The sequence below is a fragment of the Octopus bimaculoides genome, chromosome 10, assembly GCF_001194135.2.
Source record: "Octopus bimaculoides isolate UCB-OBI-ISO-001 chromosome 10, ASM119413v2, whole genome shotgun sequence".
Taxonomy (NCBI): domain Eukaryota; kingdom Metazoa; phylum Mollusca; class Cephalopoda; order Octopoda; family Octopodidae; genus Octopus; species Octopus bimaculoides.
This window is the reverse complement of record NC_068990.1, coordinates 81585188-81597075: the sequence shown is the minus strand read 5'-3', so window position 1 is coordinate 81597075 and position 11888 is coordinate 81585188. Positions and strand designations below refer to the sequence as shown.

The 11888-nt window shown below is 32.5% G+C and overlaps 1 protein-coding gene and 1 long non-coding RNA gene across 8 annotated transcripts in view; one reads left to right on the top strand and one right to left on the bottom strand.

Moving 5' to 3' along the window:
- Window positions 1-11888, bottom strand: part of LOC106871599 (tyrosine-protein phosphatase Lar) — a 586729-nt gene that overhangs the window by 434495 nt on the left and 140346 nt on the right. The gene's annotated exons all lie outside the window — the stretch shown is intronic.
- Window positions 1280-11888, top strand: part of LOC128248925 (uncharacterized) — an 88629-nt gene continuing 78020 nt past the window's right edge. The window contains exon 1 of the long non-coding RNA XR_008265080.1: window positions 1280-3623. This is a non-coding gene — a long non-coding RNA (uncharacterized LOC128248925). The remainder of the gene's footprint in view (window positions 3624-11888) is intronic.

The following is an 11888-nucleotide window of genomic DNA, read 5'->3' as shown; positions in this document are numbered from 1 at the left end:
GTGTGTGTGTGTGTGTGTGTGTGTGTGTGTGTGTGTGTGTGTGTGTGTGTGTGTGTGTGCTCCATGCTTAGTGACTGCAGCATGCACTAACATCTGCTTTGATATGGTCTCTCTGGCTAAATGCTCTTCCAGCCACTTTACAACAAGTACTGGGTACTTTTTTCATGGCACCAGCACTAGTGAAGTCACTATTTAGTTTTGATTTAGACCAGGGGTGGGGAAATACCCTGCCTGCTGGTGCAATTGCACCCATGAACTCATTTTATTGTACCCGACAGCTAATATACTGTATTTTTTTATTCTTTTACTCTTTTATTTGTTTCAGTCATTTGACTGTGGTCATGCTGGAGCACATACAAAATATAGTAAATTTTTCAATTGAAAAATTTATACAATACCCAAATGCCTATTTGCAACATAGCTCGCGTTTCTACTATGAATGAAAGTGGTCAGACTTGAACAGAAATCATCCAGTAATTGCCATTTGAATGGAAATTTTGTTTTCACTATAAAACACATATTGCTAGGTTTGTACCACCCCCTTGAGACCCCACTACACTCTAGCTGAGAAGACTAAAAATATATCGCATGTATCGAAATAATTTTTATATGAAACAAAAGCTGAAAATTGTAGAAGGTACAATGTAAAAACTATTCACACCCATCTCTGTCCGCGGACCGTTTTCTTTGGAAATTTTTGCCCACCGCACTAAAAATTTTCCCCACCACTGATTTAGGCCTTACAACTACCTACCCGCTTCCCTCTGTAAAGACAGGATCGTCAGAGATCAAAATACTCACATAAGCAAATTTTTGAATATCTTACGACTACTATAAATGATGGGAAAACCTTTTATATAAATATTCTGATCTCTGATGATATTGTGTTTATACAGGGAAACAAGTAGCTAGTTGTGGGGTCAGAATTGAAATTAAAGCAAATATCTACTCTATGTTTAAAATATCCATACTCTTTACTCTTTACTTGTTTCAGTCATTTGACTGTGGCCATGCTGGAGCACCACCTTTAGTCGAGCAAATGGACCCCAGGACTTATTCTTTGTAAGCCTAGTACTTATTCTATCGATCTCTTTTTGCCGAACCGCTAAGTTATGAGGACATAAACACACCACTATCGGTTGTCAAGTGATGATGGGGGGGACAAACACAGACACACAAACATACATACATATATATATATATATATATATACACATATATACGACGGACTTCTTTTCAGTTTCCGTCTACCAAATCCACTCACAAGGCCCAAGGCTATAGCAGAAGACACTTGCCCAAGGTGCCACGCAGTGGGACTGAACCCAGAACCATGTGGTTGGTAAGCAAGCTACTTACCACACAGCCACTCCATATGTGTTCTTTTTTTATAACTTCATTAAAACAATTGTGTGTGTGTGTGTGTGTGAGAGAGAGAGAGGTGTAAGTTTGTGAATGTGTGCATGTGTATTAGAATAGAATATCTGAAGAAGATCTAAGAAAAGGCTGATAAAAATATTTTTGTTGTTCAGCTTCAGGTCAGCTTTGATCTACAATCAAAGGTATTTCAGTAGTGACTATCTCTTCTTTTGATTTTCAGACATGATGTTGCATTGAACTATTTAAGGAGGTATGGTGTGGTTTGAAGATAATTTGATTACTATTTCTAGCAGATCAAGCAATTACACAGCAGCTATCTCTCTTTGGCTCACTACTAAAAAGACAGAAAGATAAGATCAGAAGTTTATGAAATTTTAAATTAATTCATCTTCATGTGAGCAAAATCTTTGATTATGGAAAGACTGACCACCTAAGTTATGTTTTAACACGAGTTCTCAATTCATGCACTTGATATTTTATGATTTATAAACTGATTTCATATTCCAGAAGTATATCAAATTATTTTAACCCAGCCACACCTTTCTGGCATCAAATTGTACCTTCCCAATCACTTTCATTAATAATACAGCATGAGCCAATAGAAGAAAAGAAAAAAGCCTTAAGATCAAAACAATAATTTAATATTTGATATGTATGTCTTAAGACCAAAAGCAATAATTTAATATGTATCCTTAAAAATGTAAATTTAATGGTTCATTATTTTTCTTAAGAACCATGCATTTCTGCAGGCTCTTTTGTACTTGTAATTTGCTCTTGATATTGAAACAGTTCCTTTACCATCCACTTGGTTTTCCATAAAAGTACATAATTTTTATTACATATTCTCTAAACATCTCTAATATTTGGGAATTAATAACAATAAATTAAGATGCATTATTTTGTTGGTAAGTAAATATATTAATTTCTGCTTTGTATAATTAAAATGGATATTGAGGTAGTAAAGAAGTGAAAGAAAAATTGCATAGTTTTATTCAGAAGAGGAAGGGCAGTTGCTACCACTTTTTTTTTCAGAACCTTTGTGAACAGCAGGAGGAAAGGAGAAAGTCCTGTCTTCGGACCTAGATCACATACATACAATAGAACGGACTCCACAAAAGGATCCCAAGGGCTAAGTAACAATGTTTACCTGGTACACGAATTAAATTGACTATCTAGTCTTTTAAGATGATGGGACATGAATTGAGGTAGACTAAGCTATTCTTTTTTAGCAGGTTGCAACCATAGTGAGATTTCTTAATTGGTTCATATTAGATTGTTTTAAAAGGGAATATGAATATTATTCTTGTCAATATATTAACTTGTTTATCAATAAATTTTACTGATTTAATGATTAGTGAAAGATTGGATCTGACTTGCTACTACTAACTCATCAAAATGTGTGTGGATATGTGCTAAGTATTGTATAGTCCTAGGTCAGCCTCAATTAAGCAGAACTATTATCAAATGCTTTTCATCTGTAACCATACCAGCTTTTTTGTATAAACAGTATCTTTATTGTCTAAATGTCTCTCTATCTTCATTTCAGATTGTAAGATGTAATCTGAAGGAGATTTAGCCATAATTTCTAGCTTGGCTAGAAGTAATGTAAGTGTGTACTTCCATGCGAGTATATGTGTACTGGCACATGCAGGTTGAAGAACGGAAAAATTTTTGCATGCACAGTTTTCTAAATTGATAAAATACACTACAGGTGTGTGTGTGTGTGTGTGTGTGCGCGTGTGTGTGTGTGTGTTAAAATATAATAAATATATATTGTGGTAACTTCTAGAACAATTTATCTCTTTCAAATTGTTATGGGATTTGCTAGCACTAAACAATTTTTTATAGAGTTTATTACAATTTAAAAAGTCCACTAAATGATGAGAAAGAATTTCTCAAGGGATCCTAATTTGACGACTAGAAATAAAAATAACAGGCCATTTCAAGTACTGAGTGCAGCTAGTGTAACTGCAATCAATGAGAGAACTCAATTAATTAATTTCATGTCTTATAATTGGCACAAAAGTTTAGCTGGAGTAGATTTGGATCATTACCAGGATAATTACTGTCTGTTTGTCTCTATCAACAGTCAACTGATATTTGGAGTGATAATCCAGAAATGTGCTTCAATTAAGTGTCATACTAAGAATTCATTATTTGATAACACTACAAAGAATTTATTCACTGGAATATGTAACAAATTGGAAATTCATTAGCCACACATATTTTATTACATTAGAAAGTAGGTAAGTATCAACAATTGTAAATATTTATATTTACTTCATACAAAAAAGGTCACCATTCAAATTTAATGACAATCAATGGTTGCTTTTCTCCTCCTTAAAATACTCAAACTCTTGTAACAGGAAGCTTGTTTTCAGAGAATTTTTAATTTAAAAGAAAATTATTTCATTTGCTAGAATAATTAACTTTTACTTTGTTGTAATAAAATGTCTCAGATAGATATAAAAACAGTCCGATGGTCTTTATATTCATCACTGTAGTTAGAAATGTATTATTGCACAAAAGATAATCACATGGCAAAATTTCAAAGCAGTTTGATAATGATGAAAAAAACAAAACAGAAAGAAAACTAATGACTACTTCACCAAAAGACAAGTAAATAAAATATCTAAAAGAAAAGAAATTTTTGTGCTTACTGTAAAGAGAGCTATATTCTGATGGTATCAGGTAGGCCCTTCTTCAAAGATAAATGGTAATTAATAATTGACTTTAATTGCCTCATTAAATCAGATGATATGCACTCTATTTGTTATTAATAGTAAACCTATAGTAGAAAGGATCTACAGTCAATGAAATGATCATTCAAAAGCCATAGGACGATTCTTAATCAAACAGTGACTGATCGTGCAATCATACTTGAGGAATTCATATTCATAGATGAGGAGATTTTTAATAAGGAAAAAGAAAGATAATATTATACATTGCAAATACCTATTTGAGACAGAAAAGAGAAGCTACAGGTTCACTGACAAGACTGGAATCAACTATCTGTTGTTTGCAGGTCAATATGTAAATGGAACATTATGGGGTGCAACTAAATGCCACAATGTTCTTTTGTTTGCTGGTGAGCAATATTGCCATTCTTCATAGAGATACATGTACACAAACAAGTGCATGTGTGCACACACGCACACATACATATCTAACAGGCTACTTTACAGTTTGTCTACCAAATTTTATTTACAAGGTCTTCAACAGCCCAAGGTTATGGTAGAAAACATTTGCCCAAACCGATCATAAAATGAAATTATTAACCACATGATTATGCCTGCACCTATAAATATATAATATAAAAGTAATTCAAAATAAGCATATTTCAAATAATTTTAGAACACTAATTAATAACAAGTTAGTAAACAGAAATGAACTGCAAATAAAAGAAAAAACAGCCCATTTTATATTTTATATGCAGTATTGTTGTTATTGCATAGCATCTAGGCGAACTCTGATCAAACAGATGTATGACCAAAAGTGTTCCAATATGATAATCCTCTATATTTGTATACTGAGGACAAAATTTTTAAATGAGTTCTTTGTTGGTCTTTTTTTTAAGTCAGCAATTTAGGATAATTTGTCTATTTCTTGCACATTGAAACAACTGGTCACTTGTTGGCTTCTTGAAAGCAAGGTAAAAGAGGGTGGGGAAAACATGAGAAGACATGGTAAGGACAGAACCCAGGGTGTTGGGAACACTCACAAGAAATGAAATAATATTGTTGAGTGGTTATATGCTGTATTTGATCTCTTCCTAACATGGAAAAATAGAAATAATGATGACTATAAATAAATATATCTGTCACACAAATTCTTTCCTACAATGAATTTTCAGCAAAGTTAAAATATACATATAATTGCAAAGGCAAGTTCTTAATTGCACAACCATATTAGTATCCGTTTATGTTCTTGGTTCAGATCCTACTGAGGTCAACTTTGCCATTATTTATGTTTACACACACACACACACACACATACAGCTACAGGTATATAATATTCTATTAATTTTCTTTGAGAATTATAAGTACAGAAAATTCTCAGTTTAATGGTCCATAACTTAAGAGATTTCTGATTGAATGAACCAAATAATAAAGCAATAGTGTACTGGACACTATGGTCATAGCAAAATACACTTCTACCACACTGTCATAGAAAGAAAGTAAAAATTCTTTATTATAATTTAGCAGTTTTATACTATGCATTAGTACGTATTGCATTAAAATATTCATTTTTACTTCCAAATTTTACCCTGTAGGTTACTTTTTATTAAATAGACTTTTCATAAAAGATACACCTTCTTTATTTGTCTGTTGAATAGAATGTTTTCTGTATTTTGATGAATCAAGCTGAATTGTTTTTTTGTTATTAGTACTCTACCTGCATCTATTGACAGCCTTGCTGTTATGAAGCAGAAAGAAAAGTATTAGGCTTGTTAGAAGTCTGTGGGCATCTTGAACTGCTGATAAATCTACAGATAGTTTTAGTGTGTGTGTGTGTGTGTGTGTGTAGTTCTCATGAGCACCACAACTCATTAGAAAAGAGTAAAAGAGGGGACAAAAAGCAGCAATAAGTAAAGAAAAACACCCAAAAATACATACATAGAACACGGGATGCAACATAAAAAAAACGGAAAATGCAAAGTAAAAGAACCAAAAGGAGGAAAAGGGAGCATAGGCACATCTAGAGTAATGTGGACAAATTTTGGGAAGCATGGAATTTTGAAGTGTACTCACAGCTAACAACTAACATAGAGAGCCGAACACAGTTTTATTTTTTAAAGATATTATGCTTACACTGGAATGTTCACATCTCTAGATTGAAATGCTGAGCATTTGTGGAATTTACATGATAATTCTTTGCTCATTAAATGTCTAAACTAGTCCTGTAACAACACAGAAATTCAGAGCTGACCTGTTTTATTGCATATGCTTGCAAGCAAGTGCATAGGCATGCGTGTGTCTGTGTGTGCACGTGTGTGTGTGTGTGTCTGCAGCAGGTATGCATATATGTGTGTGTGTGTCTGTATGTATGATTCACATTTAAGTTTTCTCCTTAACAGAGATGCACAAAACGTACATAAGGTAGCAGAAAGAAAAATTGAGCTTTGGAATAAAGTACTCTACAGCATTTAGTTGTTTTCTTTCTTTCATTACCGATTCTTCATCACTTTTCTTATATACAACAAGCATTTGTTAGATGTTTGAGACCAAACTGTAGTCTCCAACATATACTGGTCAATTGATTTTGCAACTCAATTTTCTCTGTCATTTGGCATTATGCATCCAGCAGATCATATACTAATGATTCCTTCCTGATTATAGCAAGTTTCAGTACATCATTTGTTTCACAAACATTCAGCATAATTATTTCTGAAACTCAGCTTATGCAGTTTGCCTTTATACCATACAAAATATCAATCTTGTGTTACAAACAAGGATAAAGTAGTTCTATATGACTGTTCAAGCATCTCACAGTAATTAGGAAGATATAATTAGTACCGGAGGGGGATAATCCAAGGACAATTCCAACAATACTAAATTTAATTAACTGTGAAAAAGATTTTTGGGGTATGAAATTTGGAATGAGGTTGTGAATGTCACTGAATTAAATACACTAATTAGTTGTTTCTGTGTACGAATCAGTGTAATTAAATGACAACAAAAATCTACACACAATCATTGGCTTAATACTTCATTTCTTCTACATTCATCCTCTGGTTACTTGAGCCAGATTTGATAAACTCCTCATTATAAATCTTATTGGTTTCCAGCATTTTCTTACTCAACTTCTTTGATTCTTGATACCTGATCACTTTATCATAATCATCAAATGATGAAAATTATGTCACAATGTAAGAGATAGTGTGTGTGTGTGTGTGTGTGTGTGTGTGTGTGTGTCTTTTGTACCCTTTGGTTCCGAGTTCAAATTTTATAATAACAAAGCTTTTCGTGCTTTTGAGGGATTGATTAAATAAATATCAGACACACTAAAGGCTTTTGGCAAGTCAAAAGAAATCAATACAGATAAAGTTTGCGACTAAGTAATATGAATTTTATCAGCAGAAACTAGGAACCTGATTATTATAGTAATTTGCAGAATTTGCAGAGCAATGGACAAAATGCTTAGAGGTATGTAGTTACATTCAGAGTTTGATTCTTGGTGAAGTTGACGAACTAAAGTTAATTTAATTGACTAACCCCCTTCTCCTATATTTGTAGTCCTGTGTATTATTTTACAAACCATTACATGAAGAGACAGCAGAAGTAGCTAAGATAACAGAGCATAGTTGTTAAAATTATTAATGTGTCCAGTTTCATCACATCTTTATTTTATGGATTCAAACAACTGCAAGAATGTACAGGGATTAAAAATAATTACAAAAACAAATGGAAGAAAATATGAAGAAGGAGTTAAAAAAAAAGAAAAGAAACCTATAGAATATTCAAAGGGCCACTAAAAAAAATTACAAAAAAAGAACAGAAAAGGATTTAAGAAACTTGAGAAAGAATTCAATGTAAAACAAAGACTGAAAATGCCAAAAATAGAACTGACAATACTGGTAAAAATTTCAAAAGAATGTTGATTAAAAATGGATTTGAGCAGAGTGAATGCACCAAATACTGGAGGGAAAAAACACCAAATACTGGAGGGAAAAAACACCCAAACGTTTGTGATTTTGTCAGAAGATGAAATTATATCAAGTAAAAAACAGCCAAAATATCGATACTCTATAATTATTTCCAGATGTTATCATTTCATTGTTTATCTGACTAGCATGAATGGATTTTATGTGATTCTTGTCAAGGGGATTGAATTCTATTATATTCCAACTCCTTGTGTTTGGTTATTGGTGAATGAGAGATAAACTCATAACTTTTTTCATGAGATCCAAAGACAATTCACATTATTAATTTATTTTAGAAGATTTTTGCTTTCAAGGATTCAATCTCACTGCAAGTTGAAGTCTCTCAACTGCATGAGGCGAGGAATATTTTCAGTTCTGGAAATAATGAATTTTAAGCCTTATTCTCTGAATACATCACTTATCACTTGATTGAATCAATGCACAGGGACTCTCTGTGGTCATTCAACCTGAAACAGCAGACAAGTTTCCACAAATTGTACTTTAATCTCTTAAAAAAGAAATTATACAAACACATATACATATTGTTACCAATGTCATGCAGTAAAGTATTTGTTACATTAACACTAAATATGATGGTCACGACTACAATGTTTTTTGATCATTTATTATTTGTAATTTAAGATCAGTTCAGTGTATCACAGTTGGTTGTTGTTTAACTCAATCTCAGTCTCAGACCTAATTAAGCAAACTTATGCTCTAAGACAACTCAGCCAATGAGTCCTGACTTTTTGCACCATTAAGAGGTAATTTGAGATAATCAGACTGCTATTTCTAGCAGGTTGTGCAACCTCATGATATAGATTTTTAGCATTTCTAACAGGATATAATTTTCATGCACTTCATACAGACTACTTAGTATGTGGAAAAAACCAACCACATCTTCAAATTATATTTTTTTAACATTTTTCTAAACTTCAAAATTCTCAGCCTCTGTTATCCATGAATCAATCTTTAGCAACTACATAAATTGTCATAGACGCAGAACATTAAAACTATGGAAGATGATAAATATTGGTGGGTTATGGTCGTTAAAAGAGAGTTCTAGCTTAGTATCTGTTGATCACCATAAATAAACTGCATTTAATACAAGGATCATTGATTCTGAATTATTATTACTATCATTATTATTATTATTATCATTATTATTATTATTATCATTATTATTATTATAAAGACTGGCAGATTGGCAGAATTGTTAGAGTGTCAGATAAGACACCTTGTGATATTTGTTCCACTCCATGTTGAGTTAAAGTCCCATTAGGGCCAACTTTGCCTTTCCTCTTTTCAGAGCTAATAAAAGAATGACTAGTGAAACCCTGGGGTTGATGACATCAATCAAGCCTTGTGCCTAAATTAGAAACCATTATTATTATATTATATATTACACACACACACACACACACACACTATAGTCTGGTGCTGTCTTCTGCCTTGCCAGCTCCTGTCAAACCATCTTGATGACACCTTGTTTTTAAACATATTCCATACAGTCTAGCACTCACACTCTCTGACTGAAACAAAAAAAAAGCTTAAGTTATTTTGGTAGTGATTAGTTTAAACTCTATGATGAAGCACATATGCATACAGACACAGATGGATGGATGCATGTATGTATGCTGATTTTGCTATGCCACCATGGAAAATATCACCCACATATATATAAGGCTATCCATATGGTCATATGAAACTCACATTAGAACCTTTAAAAATAAAAAGATACTGATGCAATATTTCAGTATAAAAATAGTAATTTGTTGCAAATACAATAGGCATGATCTTGTCCTTTGGGATAAAAAAAAAACTGTTAAAGAAAGCTGTTCAGTGGATGTGAATGTCTCATTTAAATTATGGAAAATGGGAACATCTCAGGTGAACTAATGTAGAACTTACACCTCTTGTATCCTTGCTATAGATTCTCATTTCTAACCATTATCACAGTCACAAGGGATATGTAATAATACATATGCATAAAAACTTAGAAAGTATAATGATTGTAGTATGGGAAGGTATTCCTTCTTTCATTAAACTTGCTAATGTGGTATATTGGGTTCAAGTCCATAATTTGAATAAACTTGTGTGCTGTTGGAAGATGACAATCCAAATACTTCAATTAAAGCATTTCTGTAGCAAAGAGAATGGTTTTCTATGTATGATGCATGGCATTGCTCAAAGTCGCCAACATTCACATTTCCTGACAACACAAAAAACTTGATCAAGCTTATGTACTTCACTAGATAAGTAACAAAATCAAATGAAAATAAAAATGGAAATGAGCATACAATGACAATGATTTAAAGATATCAAAAAGTGTAGTGTTATTAGGCATAGTGAGATTGGAAGTGTCTATTATTGAGATAATGCTGAAGCAAGAAACAAAGAACGTGATTGTTTATGGTAAAGAAATAAGTATTTATCACGTTTGATGGAGGTGTAGTCTTTCAGTGGTTCAAGAGTTGCATGTCAAAGTAACAATATTTAGTGAAGGGTCTCTGAATTTTTATAGCTTACAGATTTATGAAGGCTTTTAGTATATAAAGTACTGCTCAGCTATACATAATCTACAATGTTTCTATATACATAGAATATAGCTCAAAGTTTTTTTTCAGTATATCTTAAAGCTTTTCCACTCCAGATAAGATAGTTTTAGAGCATTCCTATTTTTCTATAGCCCTAAAAGAAGAAATATGGTTGAAAAATTGTTCAAAATTTATGATCTGCCATATCTATAGAGTGTTTATACATGATGTTAAGATTTGGTTTGGTGGAGATCACTTCCACTTCATGTGTGTGTGTATGTATATATGTATGTATATAATACACATCTCTAAATCCACTTTCTTCTTGCGATTTTATCATAGTAGGAGGGAAGCAAATTGTTAATTGATGCTTTATTCAATAACAGGTTAGAGATTCTTCTATTGATATCTGATAATCAGGTTTTAAAAACTGTAATTGGATAGCAGGAGTCTATATAAATATATGCGAAATTTCCATTGGATTTCCGACAAAATATTTGTTTATCTGTAGTTAAATTACAAGGAACAGCTTACAAATTTGCAATATTTAGGTATTCTTAGAGTGTAAATTTTGAAGAAGTTAATAAGATTTTTTTCTAAATACATGCAGTATATGCCCATTCATATAAGCCAATATATATTAGGATAATTTTCTTTTGAGTGTATCTAAAACGAGGGATACTAAGATCATATATTTTTACAGTGTCAAACTTCTACAAATATTTGCAGTTAGTTATCATGACTGATTATCTATGGTTTTGGCATGATTTGATAAGCTTTCTCTATACTAGTTGGTTTTTCGCTTGGGTTTGTCATTTATTATGGTGAATTCCTTTCCATTTCATATTTCATATTCCTTTTTGCAGTATGTTTGAATTTCCGTCTAAGTCTTCCATGGTATCTTTTCTCCTTGTATCCAGGACATCATTCTGATCTCTTCCCCAGGTGATTAGGTAGTCTAACAAGTGCTAATGCTTGGAGCCAAGGTGCATCCAAGTAGTCTTTTGATGGTCTTTGTACTTGAAGACAGTGTTTGTAATTACTAGATTGAACTTAGAGCAGAGGTCTAGAAGAAGCTCACCATTTGAATTGCACTTTCGTACTCCATGTTTGCCTATCACATCAAGCCATTAGTCTTGCATCATTTTTCACACGAATCCACCCAGCCGTTTGGCCGTGAACCTCAAGACAAGAAAGAATACAACACTCGGCCAACTTCAATTTATATTATAGATTATCTCGGTTTAAAAAAACCTTGACAATGTAAATATACATATATACATATATATATATACACATATATATACACATATATACACATATATATATAC